Raw genomic sequence first — 16,547 nt, forward strand, 5'->3', positions numbered from 1 at the left:
AATACAGTTATTTCCCAAATTTTCCCGGCTTTTTGCCGTTGATATTACAGGGTGGGATGGTGGGGATGGTCTGGAGGGGAGGTGGAAGTAACGTTACGACATAGATAACTTTTATTACGTTTCCTGATGAAAATTTTAAACCATTCTTTTTTTGCTACGTTTTTAAAAAACGTTTGTGTTCTCCTGTTTTTGCTTAAATGCGGAATAAATGTACAGAATCCAACAAGAAAGTAATCTTTTTTATTAGAAATTTAGCCACTTGGGTTAAAGTTGAACTACTTTCTTAAAATTTCATTTTTGTTTTTGTTTTTACATTCATCTCTCTGGTTGAAAATTTAACTATTTCAGGATGCACAGTCGTCTTTCCATTTTTTCATAGTTTCCCCTTTTTTGTTGAAATTCCCCCCTTTCTCCTATTCTCAAAAAACTTCTCCTTTTCTCTTGAAACATACGATATTTGAAAATACAATATTTGAATTACGCGGTAAATTCTCTAAAATTACTCAGTGTACCCATGATTAAATAATAATCAAAGCAATTATAGCACTAAAATAAATTATTTATGAATAAATAAGATACAAGTTTCAAGTGCTGAACCATTAAAAATAAATACTCTCAAACAAAATTTTGAAGCTGAAATATTTTAAAGCATGTTGAAAATGTGAAAACTGAATACAGAAGTTGTTATCCAATATGAAACTGAAATATATAGTACTTTTTGAATAAGAATTAGAAGGAGAATACATTTTAGTTAAAATATAAAAAAGTTAAATACCTATTTAAAAAATGGAATATTCCAAAGCAATCTACTGGAATGTTAAATAATTTAATTTACGCAATTTTTAATTTGGGTTAGCATTCGACGAAAGTAAAAAAGAATTTAAATCAGTCAAATTTAACGATTTCAAATTCGAAATATTCCCTATTGGTTCAGAAATTATGATGAATGTGTTATATTTACAACTTTTACTGATGAACAATAATAAAAAATTATGAAATTTAAAAATAATTTTTTAGTTCTATAAATTTTTTTCTGTAAATGTGCAAAAACAATTTTTTCTGGATTCACATTTTTGTCGTGATTTACGATTTTTGGGATTTCATTTTTTTGCGAATTTAGAACATTATAAACACCGCGGAAAAAAATGTTCCCATGAATAAAAAATAATAACATGTTTCTTTGATTCAAGCTAAAGAAATTTCAGTTTCAAATCAATAAAAAAAACACATATTTTTATACGCATTCAAAGAATTTTAAATAAGGCAAATTTTTTAAAAACTAAAAAAATTTAAATTTAAATTTAAAAAGGGAACAGAAGATATTAATCAATTTGAAAATTTGTTTTTTATGTTAACCCACAAATTTTTGTCCCTCAGCGCTCTCAGCGCAAACGATTCGATTAATTTTAGCAGTTTTACTTCGCTCTACTGAAGAGCGTAGTTTTAAATTTACATTGAAAGTATTAATTATAGAAAGGTAGAAATGACAAATCTAGGAAACAAATATTTATGAGAACGATGTTAAACATATATAAATTATTTAATGGAAGAAATCATTGAAAATTATTTTAAAATATGACATTTCATATAAAAAGATTGATTGTTGTTTTCGACATGTACAAATTAATGTTTAATTTTTCCCCCTTTCTCGTGAGAAAATTATCTTATTTCCCCTTGTTGAGCTTTCTTTGCACTGAGATCCCTGTTTGGTTAACAATTTAACTTTATTATTTGAAAATTCAACCCCTTTGTTGAAAGTTGAACTAGTTTATCAAAAATTCATATTTTTTAAAGATTCATTTCCTTCGTGGAAAATCTAACAATTTCATTTTTTAAGGCTTAACGCAGTAAAAAAAGTGTGAATCTACACCCATTTCAGGGTACCATATACCTGTAACAAAAACTAGTCTTGCTAGTGTGAATGCTACCACTTCACAAGGTATCGTTTTCCTCGAACTTGGGGTACGAAACGTCACCTATTGTCAACTATTTTTACAGTTTTGCGGCAAAAAACAATCGACGAGTTTCGTACCCCATACGAGCGAGATGGAACACCAACTTGAAATTACCTGTGACAAAATTGATCCCAGATTTTTTACTGTGAATCTTCCAAGTTAAAAAATCATGTTTTGGGTTGAATTCTTTTGTTGATTATTAATTGTTTTAAGATTCATCATTTTACTTCAGAATTCATCGTTTTTGGTTCTAATTTAAACATAATTTGGTTGAGGATTCAACAATTTCTCACAAAATTAACTTTTTTTTGTTAAGAATTCATATTTTTGTTTCAAATTTAACAATTTGGTTAAAAATTAAACTATTTTTATGAAAATTTAACTTTTTATTAAACAAGAATATTTTAGGGTCTATAAATCCACCGTTTTATAGATAATTTGTTATATTGGCGTTAAATTTCAGCAATTTTTTGAAAATTAATGTATTTTGTTGAAAATTCTTTTTTTTCATCGAAACTTAATCTTCTTGTTGAAAAATTTATCTTTGTGGTTGAAAGATTAACTATGTGCGTAAAAATTCGTCTTTCTGGTTTAAAAATTAATCTCTTATAATAAAAATGTCTTCTTTTTTGGTTAATAATGCAACTATTTAGTTCAAAATGTATGTTTTTTGTTGAGGATTCAACTATTTTGTTGAAAATTCGAACCAATCCAACTGTTTTGGGTATAAAATAGAAATATTTGTTGATTAAAGATTCAACTACTTAGTGGAGTGGAAATAATTGGTCAAAAGTTCTTTTTTGGTGTGCGTGAAGATTCATCATTTTCGTTTAAATTTTTTTTTTTTAAATTTACCTACTCTGTTAAAAATTCTCATTTTTTTTGGTAGAAAATTAAGTTTTCAACTGAAAATTTAACTATTTCATTTTTGGTTGAAAATTGATATTCTTTAGTGGAAAATTCACCTACTTGGTTGAAATATTTGATAAATAAAATAAATAATACATACAGTGAAACTCTTTTATAGCGCCGATTTTGGGGTTGACGGTGGGTGGGTACTGACTCATTGTAGCCCACTCCGATTTTGTTTGTTCACGCTTGACTGCTCGTCTGAGTGACAACCGCTGATCCCGCGGCCCCCGCGCAGTACCTATTATACTTACCCACGGTGCGGTTAAAAATTCATGTTTGGTTAACAATTCATCTTTTTGTTAGAAAATTAATCTTCTTGGTTGAAAATAAATCTTTTTGATTCAAAATTAACTTCTTTGTTTGAAAATGTATCTGTTATTTTTGAAAATTATTTTTTGTTGCTAAAAAATATATATATTTTAGAAATAAAAACTCTTTACAATAAGAATTATTGATTTCCAAGATGTAAGAGTGTTTTAATACCCAAAACAAAAATTCATAACGATTATGGATTTTGTAGCAACCTATAAGTGTTGCATTTATTAATTTTTGTTTATTAAGCCGGTATTAAAAAATTCCCCATTAAAAAAATCCTCTTTTTTCAAAGAGAATCGCCTCTATTTTTCCTAATATTGAACTGCCGAACCACTGTGATCTCTGATGATTTTTAATCTACTTGCTTTCCTAGAAAATTAAAAAAATGTCTACTATTTTTAATCACGTATATAGACCAAATTATGGAAATAGATCTACCAGAAATTACAATTTTTTACAAAATTTGTACACTTATAAAATTGTACAATTCTTTTCAAACTTTGTAATGAAATCAAAACCATTCAAGAAAAATTCAAAAGACTTTTACAGAAATTCAATTTATATTGAAGGATATTAACAAAATCAAAGAATCCACCAAATTAAAGTGTGAGTTCACATGATTTAAAGTCAAATCAGAAGAATGCAAGAGAACATATAGGATTTTATGTGAATTCAAAATAATTCGACTGAGTTATTTATTAAAATTAAATTTAATCCAGAACATTTATAGTGGATTCATGCGAATTTAGGTGAATTTCGAACTTTCCTGTCGGATAAATTGATATGAATTAAAGATAACGTCCCAAGAATTAATATTAATTTAAGGATAATTCAAAGGAATTAAAAAAAGTGATGATTTCAAAAGAATTAAGCAGTGGTTAAGCCTCCTCGCGAGCACAGCAGTGTTCTAATAATCAGCTTTCGATTTCATGCAAAAGTCTAAAGTTTGCAACATCTCAATTTAAAATCGTCTTCTCGAAAATAAAAAAAACTTTCCCACCAGACTCTTCTTCCGGAAATGCTATGTTAAACATATCAGAGATTATACAGAACGTCTTTAATGTCTGTATAATGTATATACAATATACATATATATCCGTCTGGGAGCATTCAGCATATGCAATACTGACATTACTCGGAACCCTTGCGGATCAGTAGAAATCGAAGCAAAAATCTGTAGCAAATTCACCCAGTTAAAAATCGTATACACTATGTATATAGTATAAAGTTATATTATTTATAACTATGTTTTATACTGTCTTACTACTGGTCAACAACTGATGCAGTTGACCCAGCACTGACCCATATTACCGTTTACACTAAAGACTTGGTACCAGTTTTTGGATAGTAAGGGGCTGTTTAAAAATTTGGGAAATAGGATGATTTTTCAACAAAATAGAAAAATAAATATTTTTAATAAATTTTATATATATAGGCACCATATTATATTCAATATGAAATTATTAAGACTTCCAGTCGAAATATATTGCATTTTCAGCAAAATAGTTGAAGTTTCAAACAAAAAATTAATTTTGGATGAACATTTAACATTTGCAACTAAATAGTTGACATTTTAATGACAAGAGACCAATTTTTAACCAAATAGTACTTGAGTTTTAAACCTTCAAATACGAATTTACAAACAAATGGTCGAATTTTTGAACAAGAAAGAACTTATATCAAATACAAATAGTGGCATCTTGTATTTTCAACCCAATAATCGAAACCAAGCCAAAACACGTTTAGCAGATAATTGAACTTTCGAAAAAGAACTACCAAAAAGAAATTAATTTTGAATTAAAAAAGACGAACTTTCAACAAAGCAGTTGAAATCTGAACAAAAAAGATTAATTTTTAACAAAATATGTTAATTTCCAACCATATAATTAAATTTTCAACAAATTAATTGAAATTTTAAACGCAAATTTGAATTTTCGACCTACAAATATGAATATTCCACCAAATAGTTGAATTACAAAAAATAAACCAAATAGTCGCATTTTTAACTAAATAGTTGAACTTATAAGCAAAGGGGACGGATTTCAACAAAATAGTTCAATTTTAAATCTACAAAGATAAATTTTAAACGAAATGGTCGAATGCTTAAACAAAGAAGATTAAATTTCAACTAAAAACGGTTGCATTTTCAATCAAAGAGTTAAATTTCCAAGCTAAAAAGAAAATTTGGTTTTAGAAGAATTTTTATTAAAATAATAAAACATTTTGAACAAAATAGTTGGGTTTTCAACTAAAATGATTGATTCTTAACGAAAAATATAATAGTTTTTATTTTAACTAAAAGACGAACATTCAACAAAATAGTTGACTAAATGGTCGAACTTTTAAATAAAAAGAATTAACTTCAACCACAGACAGTTAAATCTTTAACCGCATAGTCGAATATTCATGTGAGAAAGACGAATTTTTTGAAGACCTTTGAATTTTCGACTCAGAACTTTTCTACTAAAGAAGATGCATTTTGTATCAAGAAGACGAATTTTCAACAAACCAGTTGAATTGTCAAACAAAAAAGATACATTTTGTACAATATAGTTGAGTTTTAAGAAATCAATGAAACTTCCAAAAAAATAGTTGAATTTTTAACAAAATAGATGAATGTTTGGCCTACAGTTGTGATTTTTTACCCAGTAGTTGAACTTAAAAAGAATTAATTAGCAACTAAACAATTTGATTGACAACAGAAAAGTTTAATTTTAAAGCCAAAAGATACTGATTAAAAAAAATTTCAATTTCTAACCAAATAATTTAAATTAAAAACAATATAGTTGAATTTTTGTTAACACTTTAAGGACGAAGCTCTGATTCTGTTGAATAACAATTCTGAAAAAATTCAGAAGTAATATATGGTCGTTTTTTGATCGATTTTTGCAACAACAAAAAATTTTAATTTTTGCAATTTTTTTGGTTTTATATCAAGTATGCCATAACTTTCAACCACCTTACCACTTACCACCTTTGATCTAATGCATGCATTTATTTTGCGCAATTCCAAGCTCGTTACCTGAAAATTAGAAAAATCGAAAATAGTGAACCTAGCATATCTGCTACACCAGGCACTAAAGGGTTAATATCTACATTTTTAACAAAATAGTTGAATTTTCCCTTAAAATGATTTATTCTCAACGAAAAGTATAATAGTTGGTATTTCAAGCGAAATTTTGTTTACTATTTATTAGTTAAATGTTGACTGTACTGTAAGGTTAATTATAAGCTGTAGGGTATATGTAGGGTAGTATACCAAGGGACAGAAGCGAAGCTTTCAGAAAGCACGTCCACAGTCTCGCTTTCTGCTTTGGGAACCGAACCCGCGCCAGCGTGGCTGCCAAGCCTGCAGCGATGGAACATAGGACAATCACTATACCATCTGAGCCACGATGACTCCCTCAACCGAAAAAATATTTTATGTTTAAATGGAAATTAGTTGGATTTATCATAAATTATGGATTCTCAACGAAAAATTTAATAGTTGATTCTTCAAACGAAAAAGACACATTTTCAGCAAAATATTTGCATCCTCGACGAGAGCAGATTTATTTCTACCTAAAGAGTGGCATTTTTTACCAAGAAAAGACAACCCTTCTACCGAAAGAGATCCATTTTAAGACCAAAAATGCGTATCCTCTTGAAAATAGTTGAATTTGCAAGCCCAAAATATGAATTTTCAACCAAAAAGTTAATCGGTAGTCAAATAGATGAATTTTATGCAAAAAATAAAGTTTTTAAGAAACAAACAAAAATTTCACCAACGAGTTAAATTTCAGATCTAGGAGATGCACATTCAACTAAAAAAATTAATTTTTAACAAAGAAGTTTAACTTTTAAGCAGGCATTTAAATTTGAAACCAAAAAGATTTGATTTTCCACCGAAAAATATGAATTTAAAAAGAAATACATAAATTATCAACTGAATTATTGAATGTTCAATCAAAAACATTCAATTTTTAACCAATACAAGAATATTTAAATCTTCAGAAAAACAGTATAATTTTTATCCAATAGAGATGATGATGAACGAATGATGAACATGTCAACAAAATTGTTGAATTTTCAACTATAAACGATCATTTTTCAATCAATAATGAAAGATTGTTAAATTTTCAGCGAAGATAAATAATTTTCAATTAAACAAAAAGTATTTTTCAATAAAATAATTGTTTAATCAAAAAGTAGATTTTTTTAGTCAAAAGAGATGATTCCCAAACCAAAGATATAAAAAAGAGGAATTCATAAAAAAAAGGTTAAAGAGAAGAATAGGGGAAAGAGTGTGAAGTCTATATTTAAACGCTTTACTTGTATAAAAAGATTAATGGGTAATTTTCATTTTTCATGTATTAAAAAAATGGTTATTTAGATTGATATATAGTATTCCATGCGCGAATTCACCTTATGCGTTAACCTCCAATACAGGACATAGTTATCATTAGAGGTTTTCCCAGTATGTACTAGGAAAGTAATACCTGTAGTAAATACTACGATCTGAATTTGAATCAGTGAGAAGTGGATCACTGAATCAAATCATAACAAATTTTCTCCGATTCATATTGTAATCTCACTGATTCCAGTAGCTATAACTGGTTCGCTGATTTCAGTTAGTAAGGACTTTCACTGAAAACCAGTGAAACCTCACTTAAATTAAAAAAATGAGTTTTAACTTGGGCACCAGGGTGCCTCATGAAATTCTTTGTTTTTGATTTTCTAAAACCTTAAATCTGAAATTTCTTTCTTTTGTGAGAAAATGATTCTCCGTTTTATCTATATTTTAAAAAAAAATATTTAGAGGTCACTATGGACTGTTTTATGTCGAATATTCGAAAAATGATTTTGTAATTCTAGGACCAGTATTAATAAAAAAAAATTTCTACAGTAAAAATTGTAGTCAGAAAGGTAAGTAATATTTACTTAGTTTTATAATTTTTGAAAAATTTTTAGGGATGAATTTGACATTTTATTCTCAACTTTATCATAAAATCGCAACTTAAAGGGTTTCTAATGGCCACCGTACAATTTTTTTTTAGCCTAAGCAATTTTAGGGACACATGACATTCTAATAAATTGTTATCTGCATTGCGCTAGATGGAATAATTTAAATTGTAGAAATTAAAATTGAAAAACATTCACTGAAAAAATGGTCTGGCTGTCCTAACTAACCGTTTAGCTGGATTTCGTCTGCCAAGAAAATATAGATGTGTCACCTAGAATTCTAGCTGTTTTAGCCAGATAATTTCTAGATGACAAATTTAGCTAAAACAGCTAGAAATCTAGATGATACAGCTATATTTTCTTGGAAGACGAAATCCAGCCCATTTATTCAGTGTTGAAAAATCGAATATTCGGCTTAAAACACTTTATGGAATCATTTTCTCATTAACAGAAAGAAATTTCAGATTGAAGGTTTTAGAAAATCAAAAATAAAGGATTTCATGAGGCACCCTACTAGGCATCTCATATTTCGTGCACATTTCTCTCAGCTATAATGTAAGATTTAACATTGGAACACACAGATCTCACTATAAGGGTAGTTCTCATCAGTTCTCTTCCCTGAGATATTTCCCTGTCACATGTGCGTATGTCCTGTTTTCAGCAAGGCGCAAAAGAGGAAAACAAAGCTGTGACTTAATAGGACATAACATTGAGGCAAGCTTTATCATGTTAATTTAGATAGCGCCCCAGTCCAACGACCCCCTGCGGCCCCGGATCTTCCGCCTCTCTGAGTATGTGTGAGCACACATAAGAATAATCTCTTCAATGTAAGTGGTATACCTACGCACTTACACATGTCTTGTCCAAAGAGATGCATTATTATTGTCGCCACACAGGTTCACCCCTGTTTATCCGTGAACAAAATTTTCTCATAGCCGGACAGGTTTTCGAGCAGAGGTGACTGGTGACCACTATTCGCTGGGGGTCTGCTGCTAATGCTCCTGTTTATGCTGCTGCTACACTGGCTCCTGAGAAAAACTCCCTCTTGGTACCGTCTGCCCTCGACTATATCTCGATATTTACGTGGGAAACAAGGGCCAGATGGTTATTAAGATATTATGCTTGTGCATCAGATCGGATGAAATTCATCTTTCCGAGAGCCATCCAGAGAAACTCATTTTTACTATTTCATTTTGCCTTGATTTTCAATCAACATGTCAAAAATGAGCGATTTGGATGAAAAACTTTTTGCTTTTGGTATAATCAAAAATAGCCCTTTCGTTTATAGTACATCTTCGATTAAATCAAAATGATGCTTTTAGACGACATATTTTTTGACTATATTGCATTCATAACTAAAAACGTTATTGACCACTAAAAATATATCATTGACAATAAAAAAACATGCTATAGCATTACAGAATATTGACATATATTTATCACAACTGCAATGACATCAATGCACAACTGTTAACAAGAACATTATATTGACATAAAAAATGGGTCTGTCTACGGGGAAACAAATTTTATTGTCTTATAGAATTCATTGTTTAAATTAAGAAAACCGATTCGATGTGAAGGTAAAAACTATTTCTTTGCGAGAGCAATCTGTTTTGCTGCACTACTAAGTCAGCTTTGAAAATTTATTCGTCCTGATTATTTGTGGTTTGGCAACCATGGTTCCTTAATTTATTGAAACAAATTGTTCATAAATTTAATAAAACGGAAAATCCTTGTCATAAGGCGTGAAACTAGTTCAAATAAAAGTACAATTTTTTATTTTAGTTATGTTTTGTCAATGAGTGAAGTATAACCTGCTGGTATCAATAGAGAGTATATACTTTTTTCGTTTCAACTAAACTATATTCTCACAAAAAAATATTTACATATAAAATAGATATAATTGAAAACACAGAACACCATTATAGCCTGTTTTGTTTTAAACGACGTAAATATATTTAAAAAAATAGAATTATTTAGCTGCAAAATTAGGTGAAGCAAGTTACGTAAGGAATGTTTTCTGCTGAAAAAGGATTCCTGTGAGATAAATGAAAATCCTCTCAAACCTAAATTTAAAACGAAATTCCATTTACCTCAAGAAACATCATTTTGTCACAAGAGGACATTTCTTTGAGTGAAATTATTTTTTATACAAATATTAATCTTTATCTAGATAAACAATCATCACAAAATTCGAGCCACGTGACGATTTTAATCAAATAATAACATGTTTTTCCTATTCTTCTCTAAAAATGTTATATTTAATATTTCCACTGAGAGAATTATTATAACTACCCATATATACTTTTTAATTAACCATGAAACTGCTCGCCTCAACATCAGTGGAAATTGTTCGAAAATAACGCAGGACTACAAAATATTTTCGGGAGTCTAAATCGAGTTGACTAGGTGTACTATATATTTTTTAGGGTCGCTGAATACGAATCCATCCTCAGAATGACTCCAGCATGTCAGGATTTAGATTAAAATTAAAAAACCAACAAAAATTTTTAAAAAACGTATGGGTAGTTATAACAGATCTATCACTGGAAATATTAAATCAAAATTTCCTTTCAGTATTTGTATCGAAATGTTTCTTATAAATAAAGTTGTTCAAATAAAATATAATTCTAACATTCATAACATCAAACTAATAAAACATATTTACACTAAAAATCTTGCCGCTCTAATTTCTTTGAGATCAAGATCGTGCATCTTGAATCAACACAAAAGAAAATATAATCTTTTGAAAAATCAGGAAAGTGATACTCAAATTTAAAAGTTCACCTCCTGCCTGTATAACATAAATCAGGAAAGTCAACTTTTAATTGTGAGGCAAATTAATTGGCTTCTAGAGGTAATTTTTAGGACTTATTTTGGAGAAGGGGAAAGATGAGATCGAAATCTAGAAATGTGGGGAGGCACCCCTTTCTCTATGTACCCCTTCTTTGACCAACAGCAGGTTTTTTTTAAGAAGCTTAGACCTCGCCCATATTTTGACCCTTTTTTGTGCTCTGTACGGCTCTATCTTAGCTTATATCTAAATTTTTCATCATTCACAGTTTAATAACTATTTTTCTTTAAACGACCTTTAAATAATTTTACTTTTGAACTGTACCAGATCAGATGTTTGGCTTTTATAAAACCTTTAATGTTTCACGCTTCTAATTATAAAATGTTAAATGTTTGAGGTTCGAGGTTTGAAACTCATAGCTTCTTTTTTAGTTTCCAATTTTCTAATGGAAAGTTCTTCGATTAGGGCCTTTTTTCAAATTGTATATTATTTAATATTAAACACAGATTGAAGGTATTGAACTGTCATCAAAGTATATATTCTCTTTAAAAAAAAGGTAAAAATGTACATTTTTTTACTCAAAAATAGGTGATAAATAGTGGAGGAAAAATGTTATAAGTTAAAAAACATAATATACTACATATTATTTAGAAAGAAATACTATTTCAACCGATTTCGTTCATATTTAAGAATCACTCAGAGAAAAAATTGTCTTGAAACCAAACCATTTTCTTCTTGCCTGTTTTGTTTTGAACGACGTGAATATATTTTTTACACAAACAAAATTATTTGGCTGCAAGATTAGGTGAAGTTAGTCGCACAAGGAAAATATTTGCTGCAAAAGGATTCCTTTTGAGACTCATAAAAATCCTCTCAACCTTAAATTTAAGAGGAAATTCTATTTACGTGAAGAAACGTCCTTTTGTCCTTATAACCAAATAGTTGCATTAACAATCAAATAGTTGAACTTTTAAGTAAAAAAATGTTGATTGTCAACCAAGAAAGGTACATTTTCACCAAGAGAGATGACTTTTCAATCGAAAAGGATGAAATTTAAAAAGATCAGTTAAGTTTTCAACGTACAAAGATGGATCTACCAAATTATCGAAATTTTCAAAAAAAAAAAAATTTTTTTGAACCAAAAATGGAGTCTTGAAAATGTTTAGTTTTTAAAACTAATTTTAAATCTGTCAAATTAAATGAAAAAATTCGCATTTTTAACCAAATAGTTAATTTCCACCAAATAGTTTAATTTTCGATCAAATTGTTTATGTTTCAAGCCAAAAGTTGTTAAATTTTATACCAAGTAGTTGATTTTTCAACCCAGAAAATTAAATTTCGAACAAAAAAGACACATTTTTAATAGACTACATGAATTTTCAGTAAAATTGTCGACTTTTCAACCATAAAAGATCAATTTTTAATTAAAAATATCGATTTTGAACACAAAACAGAATAGTTACATCTTCAGTTAAAAAAATTAATCTGTGGTTTATTCTAAGCCAATCTATTCAGATTATTACGTTTTTCAAATAGGAAAAGCAATAATTGGAAAAATGATACATTTAATATTGCTAATATTTTCTCACTTTATTTGTACACTATTTATATAAAAATAGATTTCTTTTCAGAGACTGAGGTGAAAATTGTTTGGCGCTCCTCTAAAATTGTTCACGTACTTTATGGGTGACCCCTAAAATTACACAAAGGAAAAACCGTGATAAATCGGGAATTCGGTAGGTAAAAATTAGTAGACACTGTTTGTATAATTCGTCCTTAATTTATAAATAAATAGAAATTTTCTCTGAAGAAATGCTGAGAAGAATTGTTTATATCGGCATTTTTTAATATTCCTTTCATATTTATGTATGGTCAGAGACTCCGTTCTTGATATACCTATCGAAGCAAGTGAAGCGAGCTATAATTGTTTTCTATCCCGCAGTATCAAAGTGGGTGTTTATGTCGTAAAATAATAATAATAATGCACCCGAGGTATCGCAAATATTGAAATATGTATCGAATGACTTGGTATGCCGATTGTAGTTCAGTGTGATGTATATAGGTATGTTTCACTTTCAATGTGCATATCATATTATGAATACGCATATTAAAAAACAATGTCTATATACCTTATTACTACTATTTACTCAGAATGAATGGCACGCTCAATAAATATAGCTTAAAAGAAATTCCACATATTTTCATACTATTTGCGGGAGGCAATACCTTTTTAGAGCTATTCTACGTTCTACGGATTTATTAATTCACATTAGCATCGAGCCTCTGTCGGCGGAGCTGATTATTTTATTGTTAAGATGAACCTTTTCTTCATGTTACGTCATATTAGAATGTCTTTAAAAAAGATTACCAAAAATGTTTCCTGTTATAATCAATGATTTATAAATACATAGTTTTTTAAGGCCGTGACTACGGCACCGTCAATAAAATATGCTACGAATGTTATGTTGGAGGGGGGGGGGGGGTCACACCAAAAACTGAAGTTGGTGGCAGGAGTGGGGACTAAGTGAAAGTAAAGTTCAGCACTTAGAGAACGTTCAGTACGTTTCCTAGTGATAAATTTAAAAAAGTTTCCGACTTTTGCGACAGATATCCGGACATACCAATAATAACTTGATAATGTTCAAAATTACTTTCATCCCAAGCGGAAAAATGATATATAGTTTATATAAAGTATGAAATTTTATATATAATATTCATTTGTTTTATACAAAAAAAATATATAACAAATGAATATTATATTTAATACTTCATACTATATATAAACTATGTATAATATTTCCGCCTGGGATATTTCAGACTTCACACTATTTCTCTTAATCCCCACTTTTCCCATTTTTTTCAAGAATTCTTATTGTTTCTCTTGTTTTCAAAAAACTTCTCGTTTGTCTTTTTTTATTGTTACCTTTTTTTAAATTTTTTTTCTGTCTAATACAATGTTCTAAACAATGGTCAGGTGGTATATCGATTTTTATAGTACAAATTTTCTCATTCTCATAATTGAAAGTTGATGTGAGAATAGAAAAGATGTGTTGATTCGAGGAGAATCGATTGACCTATAATAATGATACATTTTATTGGAAAGTAAGGAAGCTATGGTAATGTCTAATATTTGAAGAAGAAAAAACGTTGTTTTATAGTAAATCTTTTTTCTCTAACATAATTCAAAATTGATGCAATAACGGAAAAAATTTGTTGATTAGAGGCAAGCCAATTGACCTATAATATTAATATACTTGATTAAAGAGTAAGGAAGTTATTATCATTTATAAAATTCGAAACATCTGTTATAAACAGAAAAACTTTTTTCATCAACATAATTCAAATTTGATGCATGCATAGAAAGGGAAAGGGTGTAATAAAATTTTCCCCTTCCCTTTTCCAGCTCGAAAAATTACCATTTGAAATATAAAACTTAATTTATCTGATTTGTCATTGTATTTTAACAAATTTTTGCATTATGTCGGTTTTCCATAAACTGAATTTGCTCATTTCCAATGTTTTCTTTATAATTTAAATTTTACACATACGGTCTACTGAGCAGCCTTACCGTTTATTAACTTCTAAATTATGTATATATGCATATATATAGCTATTTTTTTTAAAGGAGCCATCCATATACCACGTGGACAATTTTTCACCACTTTTTGACCCCCCCCTCGCGGACAGCCGTGGAATTTGGACCCCCCCCCTCGTGCTTTGTCCACGTGGACATATTTTATGAAAATATAGACATTATTAGTCTTCAAAATGTCCGAGAGCTCGTGACAATTCCATTGACGTCCTTTAGTACTCACTAAAATTTCATAGTTTTTTGTTTTCATAGTTAACACTTCGAAATTCGTTGACTGGCTAACAGCTGCTGGTGCATTTTGCAACAATTTATCGCTAAATCGTGGAAAGTTCGAGTGAAAAAACATCATTTTAGTACTCTCCAAACCCACGGGGAATGATAGTTTGGATACTAAAAACTAACGAGAAGTTTGAATGGCTGCTCCTGAGTGGTGCCAAAGTTGACTGGCAGGCTGTCAAACATGCCAAAAATTCGAGTGAAGAAATGTTATCATAGTACTGTTGAAACCTATTGGGAATGATTGTTTGGATGCTAAGAACTAACAAAAAATTTGACTAGCAGCTTCTCGGCGGTGCCAAAGTTGACTGGCAGACTGTCAAACATGCCAAAAATTCAAGTGGAGAAGCGTCATTTTAGTACTCTTGAAACCCATTGTTGCGAGCTGTGAATTTACATAAAAAGTGAGATTTTTGTAGTTTCTTTTTTTTTTATATACATATCAGTTTTAGAGAAGTATCCTATGGATGAAAATTTTAGTTAATTAAAAGGAAAAAACTTTCATTCGGTTGCTGATTAAAATGTCAGTCAACTTTGCAACAAAACAGTCATCCTCAATGGGTTTAAAAAGTACTAAAATAACGTTTTTTCACTAGAATTTTTGTCATGCTAGACAGTCTTCCAGTCAAATTTGGCACCACTGAGGAACAGCCAGTCAATTATGATCTTACTTTTTAGAACCTAAAAAATCATCCTCGATACGTTTCAGAAGTACTAAAATGACTGTTCTAATTTTCATCATGTTTGCACCGAAACAATCATCCCATATGAGTTTCAAGAGTACTAAAATGAAGGTTCTAATTGTCATCCTGTCATTTTTTTATATTTTTGACAGCCTGCTAGTCAAGTTTGGGACCACTCAGGAGCTGCCAGTCAAAACTTTTGTTAGTTCTTTGCACTTAAACAATCATCTCCCATGGGTGTCAAGAGTATTAAAATGACATTTCTTCAGTCGAATTTTTGGGATGTTTGACAGCCTGCCAGTCAACTTTGGCACCACCGTTCTTAGCATTTAAACAATCATTCCCAATGAATTTCAAGAGTACTAAATCGACGTTCTTTCACTCGAATTTTTGACATGTTTGACAGCCTGCCAGTCAACTTTGGTACCACTGACGAGCTGCCAGTCAAACTTCTTGTTAGTTTTGAGCATTCAAACAATCATTCCACGTGGATTCGAAGAGTAATAAAATGACGTTTTTTTTACTCGAATTTTTGACATGTTTGACAGTTTGCCAGTCAACTTTGCCACCACCGAGAAGCTGCCAGTCAAACTTATTGTTAGTTCTTAGCATTTAAACAATTATCCCCCGTGGTCTTTAAGATTACTAAAATTACGTTTTTTCACTCGAATTTTTGACCAGTTTAACGATAAATTGTTGCAAAATGCTCTGACAGCTGTTAGTCAGTCAACCAATTTCGAACTGCTGACTATGAAAACAAAAGAATCTGAAATTTTTGTGAGTACTAAAATGATGTCCATATAATTGTCGCAAGCTCCCGGACTACAAGAAGTCCAAAAGGAGCGATGAATTAGCTGAAAAAATTCGGATTAGCTGATGAACGTGAGCTTAAACAAGATTTGAATTTCAAAGGAAAAGTCGTGAAAAAAATTATAATAAAAATAAAAATAAAAAAATATATATATTGTGCGCGAGCACAATATAGAAGTTCGAGTATACCTAGAGTATACCTTGTCTCATTTCAGTATATTTTCCACAGATTTAGAGAAATGCGTGTCCACGTGGATTCTAGCCCGACA

At 29.9% G+C, this 16,547-nt stretch overlaps 1 protein-coding gene across 12 annotated transcripts in view; it reads left to right on the forward strand.

Annotated features, from left to right (window-relative positions):
* Positions 1-16,547, forward strand: part of LOC117177836 (heterogeneous nuclear ribonucleoprotein R) — a 113,334-nt gene that overhangs the window by 50,409 nt on the left and 46,378 nt on the right. Inside the window, exon 2 of one of the 12 annotated variants that reach the window (XM_033368815.1) lies at positions 12,549-12,653. The exons of the other annotated variants lie outside the window; for them this stretch is intronic. The gene's annotated coding sequence lies outside the window, so the exon portion shown is untranslated. The remainder of the gene's footprint in view (positions 1-12,548; positions 12,654-16,547) is intronic. 12 annotated transcript variants of the gene reach the window in all.

This window comes from Belonocnema kinseyi, chromosome 8 (assembly GCF_010883055.1).
Source record: "Belonocnema kinseyi isolate 2016_QV_RU_SX_M_011 chromosome 8, B_treatae_v1, whole genome shotgun sequence".
In the NCBI taxonomy this organism is placed as follows: Eukaryota; Metazoa; Arthropoda; class Insecta; order Hymenoptera; family Cynipidae; genus Belonocnema; species Belonocnema kinseyi.